General features: G+C 37.8%; 3 non-coding genes across 3 annotated transcripts; all 3 read right to left on the bottom strand.

Annotated features, from left to right (window-relative positions):
* Positions 1-607: 607 nt before the first annotated feature.
* On the bottom strand, positions 608-679 carry trnaq-cug (transfer RNA glutamine (anticodon CUG)). Its single transcript has one exon. It is a non-coding gene; the product is annotated as a tRNA-Gln (tRNA).
* A 249-nt stretch (positions 680-928) lies between these two features.
* trnai-aau (transfer RNA isoleucine (anticodon AAU)) lies at positions 929-1,002 on the bottom strand. The gene has a single exon. It is a non-coding gene; the product is annotated as a tRNA-Ile (tRNA).
* Positions 1,003-1,080: 78 nt separating this feature from the next.
* trnap-ugg (transfer RNA proline (anticodon UGG)) lies at positions 1,081-1,152 on the bottom strand. The gene has a single exon. It is a non-coding gene; the product is annotated as a tRNA-Pro (tRNA).
* Positions 1,153-19,499: the final 18,347 nt, after the last annotated feature.

Genomic DNA, 19,499 nt, shown 5'->3' with positions numbered 1-19,499 from the left:
AGCTTAGCATGCGAGAGGTAGCGGGATCGATGCCCGCATTCTCCACGTGATTGTGGTTTGTTGTTAATTGCTGTGATGTCACAGGCCGGAAGCGTGAAGCTTCACATTGGGTCCACACATGAACGTCTCTGATACGGATGTTGTTTCACAAAGCAACGTGGAGCAGGAGCTAAACACTCCAAGAGCATTTTGTTGCCATTTAAAATTGGAATCATTTTCTTTCAGTGTTCATTTGTGTTCGTGTCATTTCTGGTAAGTCTTTTTAATGCATTTCATTGTCAGATTGTACACAAGCGCTGTGTGTTTCCTTTGGCCTGTGCACATGACCTGTGTGTTTCCTTTGTCCTAAACATCAATGCATTTTTCATTTATTCTATGTTTTCATACATGTTTAATTTGCTTCCTTGTAATGTCCTTGTGTTTGCTGAAATTTTGCGACTTGTGAGTTTTTTGCCCACCGCCAGGCTGATCAGAAAAAGTGCTCAATGTTGCTTGAATTAACTCATTTTTGTCTAGAGCCTGAGTGCTCTGGTAAAAAGGTTTAAAGGGCAGGGGGATTGTTTTGGGGTAACAAACACTGTTCCCTTGGATACCCAAAAAGTCTTACAGGTCCCACCGAGATTTGAACTCGGATCGCTGGATTCAGAGTCCAGAGTGCTAACCATTACACCATGGAACCACTCTTTGCTTTAGCGCTTGACCCAGTGGGTCACGGAGAAAAGGACACTCGGATTGGGACCTTCAGTTAAACAAACTCTCAAAAGGCTGCCCTCAATGCCAAAACCCGGGATCGAACCAGGGACCTTTAGATCTTCAGTCTAACGCTCTCCCAACTGAGCTATTTCAGCCACAAAAATGCTCCCGGCAGGAATTTTCATGACAAATCACAGCAATACAGCAGTCGGCAAAAGGAGGCACAGAGAAACCTTGGCCCGTACGGGGATCGAACCCGCGACCTTGGCGTTATTAGCACCACGCTCTAACCAACTGAGCTAACCGGCCACGGGACGACACCTGTCTCTGCCAAGACTGACATGAATGTCCAACAGTGTAGCAGCATCAAGAAGCAAAGCTAAACAAGGGCTCGTCCGGGAATTGAACCCGGGACCTCTCGCACCCAAAGCGAGAATCATACCCCTAGACCAACGAGCCAAGCCGTGCTGTCTTTTTGCCGCGCCACCGAGAAACATGTGACCACAACACAGTCACCAGCTTCCTCAAGCAGTTCCTTGGGATGGGCCTGTTTGGTCATGCTCCTCTGTTTAGCCACAATGAGCCCTAGTGTTGGGCTGGTGTCAAAATAAGCAATTATCGATATAAGTACACACTTATTGCTTAATATTTGAAATGGTGTGAGAGAACTCGACTGGTCTGAATAAATCTCGGACCTGAACCCAGCTGAACACCTTTGTTATGGATTACAGGCTCTGAGCAAAACACTCATCACCCAAACCCATCAATGATTTGTTCACCGGGTCACAGTCATTTCAGCACAGAAAAAGTCCTTTGCAAAACTGTTGCAACATAGATGGAAACAAAATTATTTTACATGGTCTGTAAGGTATAGCATTAATATTTGTTTTGATTGGATAAACTGGAATAGATAAATATGTTCATTTATTTTTAAAGCCAGTTCAGCATCTATGGCTATATTCATGGCGAGAACTGGTTTTTGGCAAAGTCAGAAAGGCGGGTTAGGTGAATTGGAGATGTCAAATTGCCCTTCCCTCGGTTTGTGTGTGTGTGTGTGTGTGTGTGTGTATAGATCAAAGTGTCTGTTGTTTTTGGACTGTTTAAGGAAACCAAATAACGCAGTAACCAGAGTAATTCCATGCTGACTGAAGGAGAACATGTACACCCCAAACAGAAAGGCCTCCTGACCCAGCCAGGGCTTGAACAGGTGACCTTCTTGGTGTGAGGCAGCTGTGCTCTGTTTGGGGTGGCAACTGTGTCGCCCCAAACATCTTTATTAAAAGGGGCATCCCAACACTTAGTGTAGTTTTAACGTCAAGTAACATCTTAGAAGCCATGTCCTTATCGCATTTTCCAAGTGTTGATCTTAGATTTTAGGAGAAAATTCTGATAAATCATCCGGTAACTAAATTGGACACCATGCATCACTAGCCTGGTTGTATATTTAAGTCTCATAGCTCCAGGCACCTCAGGGTACCTGCCCAGTGGCCAGGATGATGTGCCTTTCCCGGCCAGGAGGGAGTAGGACAAATAGCCTGGGTCATTTTTCGGGTTGAGTCAATTGTGTTGCACCTCAATCTGAAGCATCAACTAGTATTTGGGACTTTGCTGTAACTATTTCAAAACAAAGTTGTCTTTAACACTGGCGGCTGGTGCTAAATTGTTTTTTGTTGCGGTTATTAAACTATATGCTTTACATTCAGATAACTCAACATATAAAGAACACTTTTGCCACATGTTCAGTGTCCTTAGGCAAATCAGCCTGAGGTTGATTGGCAGGCTTTACAATCCTATAATAGAAAGCTCTCTTATACTGTGGTGGTATTGTATTTGAAAATGAATTTAAAATGTTACAGGCTGTAACTTAGTGCATAGGGAACCGGTAATTTAGCAAACAAAAAAATATATATATATATATGAAAAATATTAAAATATTTTTCATATTTATCGAATTGGTTGTTCTTCTTTTGCAGTTGTTTCTGAAATTAGTATTTTGTATATTCCCATTTATTTACAAGTTATCACAAGAACATATAGTTTGTGCTTTTACTAATTATAAGAATATGTTTCATATTAGGTGTTGTTCCACATAAGAACTTCTTTTGAATACTAATTTGTTTTGTTAAATCGGTTATGATCACTTAAAAATATATAAACGCTGGGGTTTCCCTTGTGAGAAAATAAAAATAAACGTAAACGAATGAAGAAGTACTAGCAAGTCAGCATCATGCCCAGAAGTGAGGTTCGAACTCTGGTGGTTTGAATGGACTCTATGCACGCTTAACTTCCGCGTTTGACTCAAGGCTGCTATTCAGTTTCCGGTACGGGATATTTAAAACGGATTGATGGCAAAATCGCTCAAATGTACTCGGTTGTTTGCTGAATTTACCCAAATTTACAACCTGTGATTTGTGAAGAATTGTCCAGATGTGCAAACGCGAGAAAGGTTACAAGTTTGTGTCGTCTCTGTATAATCATTAAGATATGTTCAGCTTGCCTGTACTAGCAGAGCTTACATTGTGCTATTTTTACGATTCGAACAGCAGGCTAATCACGCTGGTAATATATTACGTCTTTGTAATGTTAAAGTATGTTAAAGTAATCTTAAAGTGTCAGGTTAAATAAGAGATTCATGTACACATCGATTGTCAAAACATTTTTACTTGGTTATTTTTGAGTTAGTATCCTGACACATTTGAGAATCTAAAGAAAAAGGCTTAATTAATGTAAAGTCTGTTGTAGAAATCTATATTTTTCCCATTATTTGTCATCCCGTTTATTTAGTTTGTTGTATGTGTGTTTTTTTTTCTTTCTCTGAAGTTATTCTTGTTGTCATTGATATGAATTTTCCATTTGTCTTTTGCATTTATAAATTCTTTTTGCATTAATAAAGAATACAAAAAATATCGAAAATATGAGTTTCTACTGTTCTAACATTTAGCTTGTATAACCAAAGATGTTATCTTCGCTAGTACTGATAATAACAATCATACCAATTTATCAACAACAGATGAATAGCACTGTTATCAGTGCAATTTTTATCTAAAAGTAGTGGTAATGCAGATACAGGGTAGCAGTGTAGAAGTTGGCATGCTTTCCAGTGAGTCGCTGTAAACGCTATGACACAGCAGTGGTGGCTAGAAGTTCGGTCCAAACAGCCAAACAGCCAAAATAACATACCGTTCTATGACTGGCGGAAGTAGTCCAGCATCCTGATATATTACCGGAAACACGTCAAGCGCTGCCGTGCATAGAGTCCATTGAAGCGATCAGCACTGTCCACGAGGCTATGGCTCCACAACGCTAACTTATTATATTATTGCGTGACAGACTGCAGACTTTATGCGCTCACACGTCTAACCAATTTCAATTGATTAGTCTCAAAATAATGTGGGCGGGGCTTAACATTAAACCCCGCTTATGAAAGGCATTTAATACATGAAAACAGACACCAAGAAAAAGACAGTCTCAAATAATAATAACAACATTTATAGGTGCTCTAATAAAGGTTTTCATAAGGGCTCCTTTGGATAATCAAAGTGACGAATCTGTCGCCGTCTAACATCTGCTGGTATATCAGGTAAATTTACGTGCGTGCACGCGCAAGTCCCCAGATAACACGATCCCCAGTTGATCCATAACACCTGACCATCTGAAAGCAGGTGGTGGCGATTTACCATCAATCAAGGTCAGGGTCGGAGTGGGACCACTGATCTATATAAATGACTGGATTGCTCATGACGTCACAACTGTGAAGCCACCGCGCCGCCATGTTAGTATACCCAAACATTCTATTAAATCAATGGACGCAATCAGATTTTAATGATAAAACATCACTTTACTAGTCTTCGTTTTTATATCTGAAGTTACCCTGTCCATTATTACAACACAAACGTCCTAAGCATGTACATAGTTATTTACTGAAAGTTGTACATTTTCGTTTTTAATCAGTTATTATACATTCATCTTCATTGCAGTATCAGATCAGCAGACAAACCGCAGCATATTTAGTATTAATGACAAACGTGCTCAATCTGAAATCTAAATAAATAATCATACTTTGTACCGTATGTGCATGCAATAATTTGCTGGTTTTATGTTATCTAAACTTACAAGTTACCTAAACTTATTTAGAGAAATAACGCTGACCGTATAGCTGAATGTCAAGAAAAACTTTATTTATACCCGTGTCATTAACAGGACGCAGCAGACACTCACCTTAACGGTTTTTTATAAATCCATTTTCCTGCCCGATTAAAGCATAAACATTGCAAATAACACCAGAAATAACAGTTAATTTACTTACACATATCCTAAAAATAATCTTGCGTGACTGATACGCTGTAAAGCGGGTGAATTTAAAACATGATTTTGAATGGAAGTCAATGACGCCGTCTGCCGGTTGGGTATACCAAGATGGCGGCTCGAACTCTGGGCTGGCTTCACCTCACGCTGTTACGTTAAGGGTTCTATGCGCAATCCAGTCATTTATATAGATCACTGAGTGGGACTCATTTTCATGACTTAGACCAGCCCACTAGTTCATGACTGACTATATTAAAATAATACAGTTAAATCCTCAATAGCCTATACATAAGTGTGCAATAGTGAACTGTTTTCTGCATCCTTGCAATTCATTGTATTTTTTTAAATAGATAATTTCCAAATCAATGCAAATACAGTAAACAATTATGATTTTTGCTCTAATCTTGCAGCCCTATGATAAGGTATTTTTATATTATTCAATTAAACATATTCAAAAGCTACTAAAAGGGAACAAATGTGTTTGTGTTTTCCCCTATATTTCTATTTAAAAACAAATGGTGGGTCTTGACTTGAGATTACCTGTTGGGTTGAAAAAGTTTAGAAACTCCTGATATACAATACACAAGCAAGATTTATCAAGTATGCAGAGGAACAGGAGGAAAAATAAAAAATCCTTATCTTAATTTTTAGTATCATGTACATTGCCAAATACCTTGTGTCATAAAAGAACAAATATTTAATGGGCTTGTTTTACTTAAGAAACATTTTTTTTATATGAAACGTTTTAAATAAACTGATGAGTTTTGCATCAAATAATTTTTTGTTATCAAAAGATGATGAATAATAATGACTATTCATAGATCATTCATTATTGCATCTATGACTTAGATTTTTAAAAATTACGATTTGTCTCATTTTCCTTTAAGTGGCCGTTCGTATCAGGTCACGCATCTACGCGCGGCAAACGCCCTCAAATATAGACGCATCTGAATCTAAACTCGTGTTCACAGGCGAGCGCTTTGAAAAGCAACCCGTGCGTCTTGCGCTAACATTTAAAGCCGGCAAATTACGCGAGTGGGTCTGAATAAGTGCTGGCAGCAGCAACCTTCAACCCGGTGGCATGACAACTCCGGCCCTCGTGGCCAAAAAAACTAACCGGCCCACCGGGAATCCTTCCGGTCCTCCCTATGGCAAATCCGGGCCTGATCAAGGTCTAATCGTATGCAGAGCCGGATTAAATAAATGGACTACACTAGGCAGGCTGCATTTTTTGGGCCCCCCCATCGAGGTTATTTATGAATTGAAATCTGAAACTTACCAAAGTTACTAATAAAAGTTCATTCACATTTTACATAGCCTAGTCTTTGGTTACAAATTGGTTGTTTGTATGCCAAATTAAGTCATGTGTTGTATATTAACCAGTCTATCAGACAATTTTTTGCTAAATGTATTATTTATACGTCATTACACGGCTCTATTAAATGCTATTAAATTATCCTCACCTCATCCATTGGGAGTGTCATTGTTAAGGCAGTAGTACCAGTAAATAACCAATAGGTGTCAGTAATCCGCGGGAGAGCTTCGCTGCATATTTCTCTTCAAGATTGAGAATCGCAATGAAATCCTCGTCGAGCAACAGGTCCACTGAGGTAAAGTTCCTCAAAACACTGGTTATTTATGTTTCAGTTATATGAATTATATAATAACAGTTTTTATACAGTTTTTTTATACAGTTTTATCTCGAAGTAATGGTAGTGCTAAAGTCTAATGTATCGTTCCTGAGGCTGCTAGATTTTTCTTTACGCTATTCACGTTTGTGAAGTGAATTTAAAGCACATATTGCTTGCATTTGACTTAGCTAGCCACTATCCATTGGTTTTGTTATCATGTTTGGTATCTAACGTGATTTTCGTGGGGCTTAAAGAAAAAAAATTTTGACCCCGCTAGTTCTGCCATTGCAGTCATGAATTATTATGCAAGGAACTGTTTTTTTTGCCTCGTTATTATACGTAAACATGCCTTATATAACGTAGGGAAATGATCGTTTGTCCTTTATTTATTTATTTTTTACAGCAACCATGTCTGTGTCGTTAAAGAAACTCTGTCACGTACAGAGTGGGACGATGAACTTGAAAATCAACCATTCTGATGACTGGCGTCCCCATCCGAGTCACCACCTCAGACAACAACAGTCATAAACTCACAAACACAAATACACTCAGTAATGGGCTTAATAAAGAAAGACTTAACTATGATTTTATCTGTGTTAACCTATGATATCAGTTATTAATGTATTTTAAATATTTACGTATCATAGGCTTATCATACATGCAAGTTTTAAAATGTATCTAATATAATACTTTAATTAAATTGAATGTTTTGGATACCACCATTAAATTATTTTGTGCATGTAAAACACAAGTAGCAATGTTTTTATTGAATTCAGTTTTGAATTAAATTGAATGTTTTGCATACCACCATTAAATTATTTTGTGCATGTAAAACACAAGTAAATGTTTTATTTTTTGCAGATAAAATGGCTGTTTAATTGACATAATACTTCTGTTTGTTAGGCACTAACAAGTGAAAATAGTTAGGTTTAAGTACATTTATTAAAACTCGATAGCTGTAATGCTTCTGTGCAGAAGGAAGCCCGTGAGCCACGAAGGTAAGTTTGCGAGCAGATTCATTTCCACTTATTAGACAGCAGTCCGCTCATCGTGTTTTGTATTGCATCACTTATAGATCGTAAACCTTTAAAATCGAGTTTAATAAGATGTATACTACAGTCAGCTTTGGTTAACTATTGAAGCATCGTCTTTAAGGCTCAATGTGACCGCAGTATTTGTTGAACACTGCTGGCAGCGGCGACGTCTGTGTCCGTACCATTTTTATCAATGAGAGCATAAGCTCGTATCTCTCTGCTCCCGAGTCATAAAGCTCGTCTTTAATGAAACAATGTTTAATAACTTAAAAAATACGAGGTTTTTTAAATTTCCTGAAAAAATATGGTTTTGGAGATACGGGGATTCCGCCCGACAGCGGCGAAATTGTAGATGGGACATTTGTAAAAAAAAAAAAGAAAAAATTCCCCCTCTGTCTGGGCCCCATCCCGCCAATCGGGCCCTAGGCACGTGCCTAGTTTGCCTTTGCGTTAATCCGGCTCTGAGCGTATGCAATTATTCATGCAGCCCTACAAACAAATGTTTATACCAATGCATCATATTACAAACATAACACATCTTTATTTATTTGTTTAACTCACCATTGGAAACCGTCAGACTGTCGTGTATTTCTCTTGATTTTCATATAATGGCCACATGTTGAGCACTTAATTCTTCTTGCCAGTAAGTGTTTTCTTTGAAGCCATTTAATGAGTTTGAGTTTTCTTTTAGTAGAGGGTTTCTGAATCGCAAAAAGCAGTAACTCTGAAATTAACATTGCCACTTCACCAATACTCAGCAATGACATGTGCTAACGAATTTCTTCTTTTTCCACTTGTTGTAAAGTGTATTGATGCAACTTTTGATGCATTACCGCCACCAGCTGAACTGGAGTGACAGTGTAACGTTAAGTCTAATCAATTTACAAAATAACAATAAATAAATATAGCTGCAAGCAGCAATGGCGGGCCCTCGCACGTTTTTTTACCGCTACACGGTGCGTCCGAGAAAACGATGCACGGTGGGCAAGGGCATCAAGTGGGTAAAATATCAGTGGGCTATTTAATGTTGTTTCTGAGCCATTTGGGGACTGTAGGTAAAAGAAACCCCACATTTTAGACAAACAGGGGCACTAGTGAGCCACTTAAGAGACACACCTATGTCTGACCTTTTTGTCAACACTTAACAGCCGAAACTCTGATGTGTGTGCCAAATTTAAAGTTCAACTAAGCACACCAAGAGCCTTAAACATGCCTGAAATTAAAGTAAAGTTTGACGCATTGCCATGGGAACAGCGTTCGAGATGTCAAAAATTCCTTCGCAATTTATCATCTACAATGTCTCGGCATCATCTTGACCACTGCTGGTGTCAATCGCATGAATCCCATACGAGGAGTATTTAAAGGTTCACAGCATGTAACTGTCAGCCTTAAATATGTGTAAAAATGAAAGTAAAGTTTGATGCATTGCCATGGGAACAGCGTTCGAGATATCAAAAATCCCTTCGCAATTTATCATCTACAATGTCTCGGCATCATCTTGACCACTTCTCGTGTCAATCGCATGAAAATCCTAGAAGGAGTATTTAAAAGTTAACTGTATGCAACTGAAAGGCTTAAATATGCCTTTAAAATGAAAGTAAAGTTTGATGCGTTGCCATGGGAACAACGTTCGAGATATCAAAAATCCCTTCGCAATTTATCATCTACAATGTCTCGGCATCATGGTGACCACTTTTGGTGTCAATCGCATGAAAATCCTAGGAGGAGTATTTAAAAGAACATTGCATGGAACTTTCAAAAAAATCCAGCTTTGTGACTGACACACTTCCTGGCGCCTGCTGGTGGCGCTATACCCGAGACTCACAATAGGCACATCAATGCGATCGGAATCTTAAGACGAACAAACACCCCGCGTGTCATTACAATAAGACATTTTTTGCCTTAGATATTAGACACTTCCTGTTTCTCTGATTTCACCACAACTTTGTCGCCTCGCCATGGCAGAACCGTTCGAGATATCAAAAATCTCTTCGCAATTTAGCAAGTCCAATGTCTCGACATCATGTTCACCACTTTTGGTGTCAATTGCATGCATCCTCTAGGAGGAGTATTCAAAAGTTCAACGCATGCATTTTTTAAACAATCCAAAATAGCTGACTTCCTGTTGGGCGGAGCTTAAATGTTAGAGGGCGAAAGTTGTTCGGGTCGATGAGATCTATATGCGTACCAACTCTCGTACATGTGCGTACATATATGCACGATCTGCGCACTCCTGTTTGTTTTTGCATTACAGGGGGCGCTACAGAGCCCCCGTGCCACGGCCGTGTTCCGGCCTTTGGCTTTCGGCGATCACGGACGACTCTGATGTCTGTGCCAAATTTCAAGAGTTTTCGAGTATGTTAAGGCCCCCAAAATGCCCAAAAGTGTTGAAAAAAATTAAAAAAAAAAAAAAATAATAATAAAAATAATAATCTGAGCAAAAACAATAGGGCTTCGCACCTTTCGGTGCAGGCCATTCTGGCCTGCTCCTCGGTGCTCGGGCCCTAAATATCTAAATTTAAACCTTATATTTTGTAAGAATTTCCTGTGGCTTTTAAATTATTATTATGATTCTGATTTTTATTTACTTATTGCTCTTTATAATATACGCTACCAAAGTGGCCGTGAAAACCACCTGACTACAGATTGGTTTTGACTAGAAGGGAGTCAGCAAACGCCGAAATCTCGCGAGATGTTGGTGTTTAGGCTAAGGTTTAGGATAAAAACAGCGGTTCTTGCTAAATGGGGATGCAGCTATGCTCTAAATTCCGTGAATTGCTTTGTTTGAGGGTTTTGTTTTGGGGCAGGATTATGATGAAAACAGCGCTTATACCGTGAGATTTCACGAGATTTTGTCGTTTGCTGTATCCCTTCTAGGTACAACTCTTGCGATTGTTGTCCTGCCTATTTCCGGTGCAATTTGAACCGCTTTCAATCATGCGGGTTGGCTTAAACATAATTCATACTTTAAGCAACATTAAACTTTATGGAATTGCACCTTCTTTAGAAGTGTTTACTTGTTGGGATAACACTAGGGATGTACAAGCTACACCAGAGCTCCACGTGGCTTTTAGAGGTGGAATTTCGATACTGAAAATCCAAACTATGTCATCAGTCGACGAGGACGATGAGGTGGCGCCAACCGCGCCATTAACCATCATTACGCGCCAAGCAGATAAAGGATATGTGGATTTGACGAGGATGGATGAGAAAAGAACTGCAACGCGGAGTGGTAGGGCAATTACCAAAAAACCCCGCAAATACAGCTCAAATGAATATGGTGAGTATGTAATAGTGTTGTGAATTACTAATAATGCCATATGCTCTTTTTAGAATTTTCTAAAAATATTGAACTTTCCCTACCACACATTGATGAGATAATTAAGTTAGCTAATATTGCATCAGATGTAACTTAATTAACAAATCTAATTGTACTTCACTGGGTGGCAAAATAATACAGTATTAAAATTAAAACATTAACTTGTTGTTTTAATTGAGTAACGTTGAGACGTTTTTACTATTGGCTAGTTCGCTAATGTTAGTCAGGGCACTGGTAAGGAAATCGGCCATTTTAAGAAATCAGTTTTCCAATCTTGCAAAGTTTGCGGACTTTCGGCCCAGTTCTGGATTAAACTAACGTTAAGATATAATAAAAAATTTCCGTGAGTTTTGGCATCACTGATTTTGTATGGTGTTTTTTTATGTTTTTAATGTTGCACTATCCTTGCTTTTCCTTGTAGTTCTGTGTGCTCGGAAGAATGTTCAGACTGAAAATCCGGCAAGCTCATCAGCAGGTAATGAAATAAGTGAGATGTGTTTTATTAGGGATGTGCATTTATGTCATTTTTTCATTTCGATTAATCCATAGGTCTGATGAACGAGTACTCGATTAACTGGGGGCGGGGCAATCAAAGGGGCGGGGCGTACACTTCATGGTGAAAATGAAAATATTTTTAATAAAAACACTCAAATAAAACTTCATTTTGAAGAAACTATGATAGAAAAATGAACACATACTAGATTATTAATTAATTAAATGTTTTTAACAGAAACCTCTTACAGGAAGAGCTGCATGATGAAGTGAAACTAAAGCGTTAATAAACACAAACCGAAGTGCTTTCTATATGACGCACTCTACATAATATTAAGCCTTTATACAACATAAATGCACAACGTACACTTATCTGCATAAAATGCAAGACTTCAACTAAGTTATGTACTACAACTCCTGTTGTGGACGTGCACCATAAACGGCATGCTTTTAAACACGTCCAGTCAAAGCACAAGCTTCATAACATAAAGCAGCTTTAAGTCTTTTGCTATCATTTTAGCGATTAGCTGTGTCGTGTCGTCCCCTTACCTGTTCTCTGTGAAGATGTATTGTTTATGCTCTTGTATTTCTTGACATTGATGTTTAAATATGAGATAATAACCCGTTGAACTTTTGACGGCGCTGTACATTTTGCACCTGACTGACTGTATTTCCGAGAATCACGGCATCCTTTTAAACCCTAGTGCCTCAGTGATGTGAGGGGTGCCGGCTTCACAGGATCGGCGGGCTGCCACAATTTGCGCGGATCGGCAGGTTGTTGTTGCGGCGCGGAATTATCTGTTTGTTTTTGAATCATGCATGGTAATGTTACTGATGTCATACGCCAGTCTGCGTAGCTCGACACGACGTCAAACATGCATCTCCAGACCCAGTATTTACTACCACATGTGCTTTTAACACTAACCAGACATCTAATGCCGCCATATCCAGAATAAATAAACCCACATGATCATCGTTTTCGTGATCGATCATCGATGCCACTTTCGATCGATCATCGATGCCACGTTTGCTTTTCCCCGAGTGGACGATGCGGTAGCGGTATTTTTTCTGGAGTGTAGTCCTCATCAGAGTCAACAATGCTTTCATCACGGAAACTCTTCCATGCAAAACACTGTTATGAATCTTCCATGAAATTCACCCTTATCACAGTGTAACTGATGGTAATAAAAAAAACTTGTATCAATGCCATCTGTTTTTAGCTTTGTCTTATAAATATAACTAGCTTGTTCGTTACCAAATCAAACAAAACATATTTTAAACTTTACCAGTATCGATATGCTAGCTTGATAGTGAGTAAGTAGAAACACTGCGGACAGCTCCTTTAAACCTTCCTACTCTGCCTTTAATTGGCATCATATTATACACAACATAAATCTCACATAAATTTTTCGAGTTCACAGTTAGGCCTACTAGAGATGGGCATGAGTAATCAATTGTTTGAGTACTCAAACATGGCATCGACGATCGATAACGATGATCGTATGGGTATTTTTTGTGGTTTTTGTGGCATTTGGATATCTGGTTAGTAGGGCTGGGACGATTCACTAATCTGGCGATTCAATACTATATCGTTACTTGTGTGCCCAATTCAGTACTATCCCGATACTTGCGATTATGTGGGTATTTGCGATTTGTTGTTTCAATCTTTTTTTTTTTGCCTAATAAAGACTCACCAAGTTCACATGGTCCTCACTCCTCATGCATGTCATGCACTAAAAATTTTGTAAAATAGTACTAAACTGATAACAGACAGATAGTTTTCAGACCTATGGATTAATCGAAATTACATACATGCCCATCCCTAATAGTAATAGGTTTACAGTTAAATCTATAAATTAGGCTGTGCATTTGTCATGTTTTTGTGTTGTTTTTACAAAGACAAATCACAAGAACAGATACATAATTTTTGGTCTAAAAATATATGTTTAACTTTCAGAAAGTGAAACAACCTCCTACTGAGTAAAGTAACTTAATTCAATTTATTTGTTAATATTAAGGAATTAAATACTGTTTTTGTCATTCTTAAAACATGTTATCTTAATCTATAAGCAGTAATTATTTAACCTCATTACAATTTTTATCACATTACCTCATTATATTTTTTATATTAACTTCTTCCACCCTGAAGCTATTTTGGTGATTTTCGCCTGGATTTGGCCTACCCAATTTCAAAAGCTTCCCATACACACATGCAGAGGTTTACATACAAATGTTTGGTATCATTTTACAGGAAACCCTTTGAAATTACATAAAACACTGTTGAACGTGCTAAACATGGTTGTATGTGATGTCAGTCCTCTAATAAACACAAAAATAAATAGGCGCTTTTTGATGTTTTTTTTCTAAAGTTTTTATTTAAAAGTGTATAACTCTGGCCCTGAGTGCCTCAGCTCCCTGAAGACAGTTTTGTTTGATTCCAGCAATTGCCAGCTCACAGAGGAAAAAATATTTTTTTCTCTATCATAATCTATGCAAAAGTTATTTTACTCCAACTGATGGGAGGAATAATACCCTTTTTGTATACAATTTCTGCCTAAAAACATTTGAAGTGCTCCCATAACCACACACAGTGGAATAAATGCAATTTCTTTATATCATTTTAAAGAAAACCCTTTGAAGTTACATAAAAAGCTGCTGTTTGTGACAAATAGTGTTATTTATGTTGTTTTTCATATGATGAAACACCAAATTTTCTTTTTTTATGTTGTAAATACTGCCTTTGATAGTGTATAACTCTGGTTCTGTGTGCTCTAGCAGACTGCAAACAGTTCTGGTTGTTACCAGCAGCAGACAGTAAACACCCAAAAAAAGAATGATCTCTTTAGCATGTCGCATTCAAAAGTTATTCTCATTTTACTGAAGTGTGCGAAAATACATTTTTCATATTCATTTTTTGTTTAGCACATATAATAAATAGCAAGGGATTATTCTTGCACACAACCTAAGAAAATGCTGTGAATGGACTCATTTTTTAGAGTAGGACCTAAGAGAAAAGATGGTGTATTATTTGTGGCTATCTGTGCTATCTGAGGCAGTCCACACTCAATTTTCCCATATGTTTACAAAAGACGATTTTTTACATCATTATTCATTCAACTATTGTTGGATATGTGTTAATAATAGAACAAAAATAACGCTGTAGCCTTATTCCTGAGAATGAGAGCTTTCATTTGATATAAGACGTGCCCATGTTTGTCATACTTGAAAAATATGAAATATGTGAATATTAAATCATATAGAGAGTTATGGGGGGGGTGATAGTGTAAATTAAGTGTAAATAACTCTCGTACAGTAAAAGATTTCTCAAAGTGAGGCATATCTGGAGACAGTAGAGAGTCTAAGCTTTCAAACAGTATCTCATATGTGTTACTGGGGTCCATGATGGACCATTAAAGATTAAAAGAATATTTTATTTGAGTCAAAATACGAAATTTTGTCCCCGGGACTGGGTCCTCAGAATATTGCATAAATATGCAAAAGCAGTGTTTATTTAGTTTTTTGTTTGTGTGTTTCTCAGTTGTCAGCCTTGTATTGGCCACATTGCTTTCTTCATATTGGTATTGGCCATAAAAAAAACCCCATATCGGTCGACCTCTGTTGTTGATGCCTTTATATTGTCCAAAAAGTCTGTTTTGATTTTTTTTTTTCATTTCAGAACCTCAGCCTGGAGTACATCAAACCACTGAAACTGAAGGTTTGTTTTGTAGCCTTTTCTACATTGACAAGCAATAAATAAAACAACAAGCATTCTAGAAAAAATGGAAGAGACAGTTGTTGGATTAAAATTTTAGATATTGCATATTTTTGATTGATTAACAGAAATCATGTAGAGCACAATTTCATGTTTTGTTTCCAACTAAATTTTTGGTTTCTCCTGTGAAAGGTGCACCAACATTACAGATCGCACTTAACAGAGCAAAACAGACAATTGACATTCAAAAGCAGAAGATTGTTCACCTTCAAGATAAGGTTGACTTGCTGACAGAAGACAAACATTTCCTCAAATCAAGGTTGGAGGATGGTACGTAATAGAATTCTGAGCTAGTTTGAAGAACAAATGTGCCAGTCAATGTTGTAACATTTTAATTAAAATACTTTAATTAAACAAGTAATCTTGTAGACCCCAAACATGTCTTTTTTTGGCTAAACCATAATCAGCAATAATTTGGGTAACACTGTTTTACATACCTTATTACATTTGCGTACTATTTCAGATATAGTACTGCATAAAAAAGTGAATAAAAATAAGTATTTACCTGTAATTTTGTTCTTAAAATATGTATTTGTTCTTTGTCAAAGCACTAATTCTGAGGCGTGAAGCAGTTAATTCTCCAGGCCAGCCCCTGACTGCACCGTCATCCACCATTGTTGCATCACAGGGGAATGGGTCCAGCAGTGAATCTTCTGATTCCTCAGACTCTTCAGATTCATCCGATTCTGAACCTAGAGGAAAGAAAAAGAAAAAGGATAAAAAGCATAAAAACAAGAAGAAATCCAAGAAAATGAGGGTTGATTTCAGGAGAGGTATGTTTATTCTTAAAAAATATGAAAGGGTATAGTTCACCCACATAAAAATTCATGTTTTTGTAATTTCATCATTTACTCACCTTTCAGTTGTTCCAAACCCGTATAAATTTCCTGTGGTGGACAAAGTACACAAAGTACTTCAGTAAAAATGCAGGGTTTTCCCTACATAGAGAATTTGGAGGCGGCCATCTCTAACAAATTTTTTACTGGCTAGGCTCAGGTGACTGTTATGTGTCTTCCAGAGCCCGACCGATAAAGGATTTTGAAGGCCGATACCGATACAAATGTTTGTTGGTTTTAAAAACCGATAAGCCGATATATCGGCCGATTTTTTTTTCAGAAACGCGCAACAAAACATTAACAGATTTCCCTACCCGATTGCTGCTACAGCCACAACTATTACTTCTATTATTACTATTATTGACCGTAATAATCACAAAAATTAATGATCACATTATTACTATCATCATCATTTATATTAAACAAGATAAAGGTCATCCCTAAATGTTTGTGTGCGTGTGTAATAATTAGTCACTATATTGCCTCCCCGAATATAAGACGAGCCCCCATTTTATTTTTGGGTTTTCACCAGAAAATAATTTTATTTTAATTTTTTTATTATCTCTCTCTCTGTCTCTGCATCTCACGCATTCACCTCTCTCTCTCTCTCTCTCTCTCTCTCTCTCTCTCTCTCTCTCTCTCTCTCTCTCTCTCTCCCTGCCTCTCTCGCGCACGCACCTATCTCTCTCTCTTTCTCTCTCTCTCTCTCCCTGCCTCTCTCTCTCTCTCTCTCTCTCTCGTCAAGTTTTAGTTAAACGTAAACGTGCAGCGTTTTAATTCAGTTAAACACAGATTTTATGTTGCTGCTCTGATTTTAAATGCATATTAGACGGGAGAGCTGTTTTTTTCTTAATGGGTTGCTTTTCAGACACTAATTCAGATGAATTCCGTTGTGCCCCCGTGAATTTTTCTATATCGCGAATATAAGACGACCCCCTATTTTTTGTACCTATTTTTAGGACAAAAAAAATCTTCTGATATTACGGTATACTACAATGTCAGCTTGCTTATCCCTTTACCTGCACTTTTTAAATTCTTTCCATCAAGCTACATCAAACCATTTTCAATCATCAGTTGCTGCCTGCCTTCTAAAACCTACTATTTAGCGATCTAAATCCATTATGTGACTCGTTAATGCTGCGGCTGAATGACAGTCTGCAACGCACACTTGGCGTCAGTGAATTTCACACACGTATAAAAGAAAAGCGAACTTTTATGCAAAAGCTACGTTTGATACCTTTTCTCTATGTCTAAATGTTCACTCCCCGCAAGTCTAACTTTCATTTTACAATGCAGGGACTGTAACCAGAGATATGCTAGTTATAAATACAGTAACCATTACTTTATCTAGGCAGAATAAGTTCGTTGTGGTTTCCAAGCTCGTTAACGTTAGCGGTCTTTCACTAATACTAGCATTAGCAGGTCTATGACGAGACATAATTTAGCAAAGAATAACGTCACACTGCAAATTGTAAAACATACATTTTCAATATAACAGGCTAAGGAGAGATGATACGTCTCATTGATTTAACTGTCACACTATTAAAGAAATACTTCAGTCGCATTGTCAAAAGTTAAAAGGACAGTCAGTCAACGTAACATTACTAGGTAATTCCGCTTCACTCTCAGCTTATTTAACAGCAGCAAAACTGAACATGATTGTCACAAATTTTGTCATGCTTATTTGAGTTAAGAGAACCGATTGGGGTGTTCTTTTAATTGTTATTCAAGCAATGTATGTCTCGTGACCAACTCACCATCAACTAAACTGCTGTCGTATCTGCCCTGGTCTGGCTGAAATCAGCAGGTTGTAGGATGTGTGATGGGTTACACACAAGTGTTGCCTACAGGGTAGTTGTAAAGTGCCCTCTGGTGGACAAACTATACAATGGCAACACTCATGACATGGTTGAAGGCTGTTTCGTCCGTGTTTCTTTATTTATTTTTTTAATATTCGTTTATCGGCCATTATGAATGCCGATATGAATAGTTTAGAAAATGCCTACTATCGGCCGATAATATCGGCCTGCCGATATATCGGTCGGGCTCTAGTGTCTTCATTAGGGGTGTAACGGTTCTCAGTAAAGAATCAAACCATCTCGTTATCCTCCCACGGTTCGGCATGCACGTGCACTGTGTTTGATTCAACCACACATTTCTAATATACCGTATTTTTCAGTCTATAAGCTGCGTTTTTTTCATAACTTGGCTGGTGCTGCGTCTTATAGTCAGGTGCACCTTGAAGTCATTATGAATTAATTTTGACATTTATGAGGCAAGAGACAACATTACCGTCTACAGCCGCAAGAATCCGCCATATGCTGCTTCTGCTGCCTTTCCAGATTAATGTCTGTTCTTCGGCTTGGATTTTGGGAAATAATTTTCTAAATAAACGCAACGTATAGTCGACTGTGACTTATATATGTTATTTCGTCTTAATGAGGCATTTTTAAATGATGCGGCTTATACTCCAGTGTGGCTTATAGTACGGTAGTAGGACAAGGTTACTGCCACAGTGACAGTTTGTATCCTTTCTTGTACCTTGTTTCTAAAAGAGTGCAGTGACCTAATGCAGCAATGACATTTACAAATGACAGTCCACAGAGTTCAATGATTGTTCATGTTTCCGTGAAGACACATGACAGACACCTGTCAAAAGACAGGTAAAAAAAATATCTGAATGTTGGTGAGATGGTCAGTCTAAAAAAGCTAATGTTAGATGTCAACATGCATATGCAATGAACATTGTGCTTTTTTTTTTAGATTTTTTTGTAACACAGCTCAAAGCACATGCAAATGACCTGACCTAGGAGCAATGCAACCTGTTAAAATCCATAAACTCTTTTATCCATAGAACCATATATTGCCATTGTTGTTTATTTTTAAACAATTTAAATGTAATAATTCCCATTGTTAATATAATTTACTTGCCTTCATGCTGTATCAGACTTGTTAAACATTCTTCTTTTCCCCAGTTAAAACTCCTGAAGACTCCATCAGACGGTACCATCAAGTGCTGCAGTTGGTTAAAGGTGGCTTCAGTAAAGCTGAAGCTTACAACAAAACACATGTTGACAGGAATACCATTGTCGCTCAAGCCCCTATTGCAGAGTTGGCAACTGCAAATCCTGAGCAATACAAAGCTTTAAGAGCAACCTTTAAAAAGGGAGAAAGCATCCAAAAATTTTCTGACCTCTGTCGTACAAGTTGCCTGGCTCAGCCCAACGTAGACATGATAAAAAAATTGAAAGAGAGTAGTGGCCTTCTTGATATCTCCAAGAAGTAAGATATGTACCCGTAGGTGCAGTACGCAAATCAGGGAATGTTTGTTACAATGAGAGGTTACTGGTTGAAGTGTTGGTTATAGTGAACCTCATAGCAGTGTTCTTTAATCGCAGTTTTGTATACTGTTTATTT

This window comes from Misgurnus anguillicaudatus, chromosome 20 (genome assembly GCF_027580225.2).
Source record: "Misgurnus anguillicaudatus chromosome 20, ASM2758022v2, whole genome shotgun sequence".
NCBI lineage: Eukaryota > Metazoa > Chordata > Actinopteri > Cypriniformes > Cobitidae > Misgurnus > Misgurnus anguillicaudatus.
Note: the sequence above shows the minus strand (reverse complement) of the source record. Positions and strands in the feature narration are given on the sequence as shown.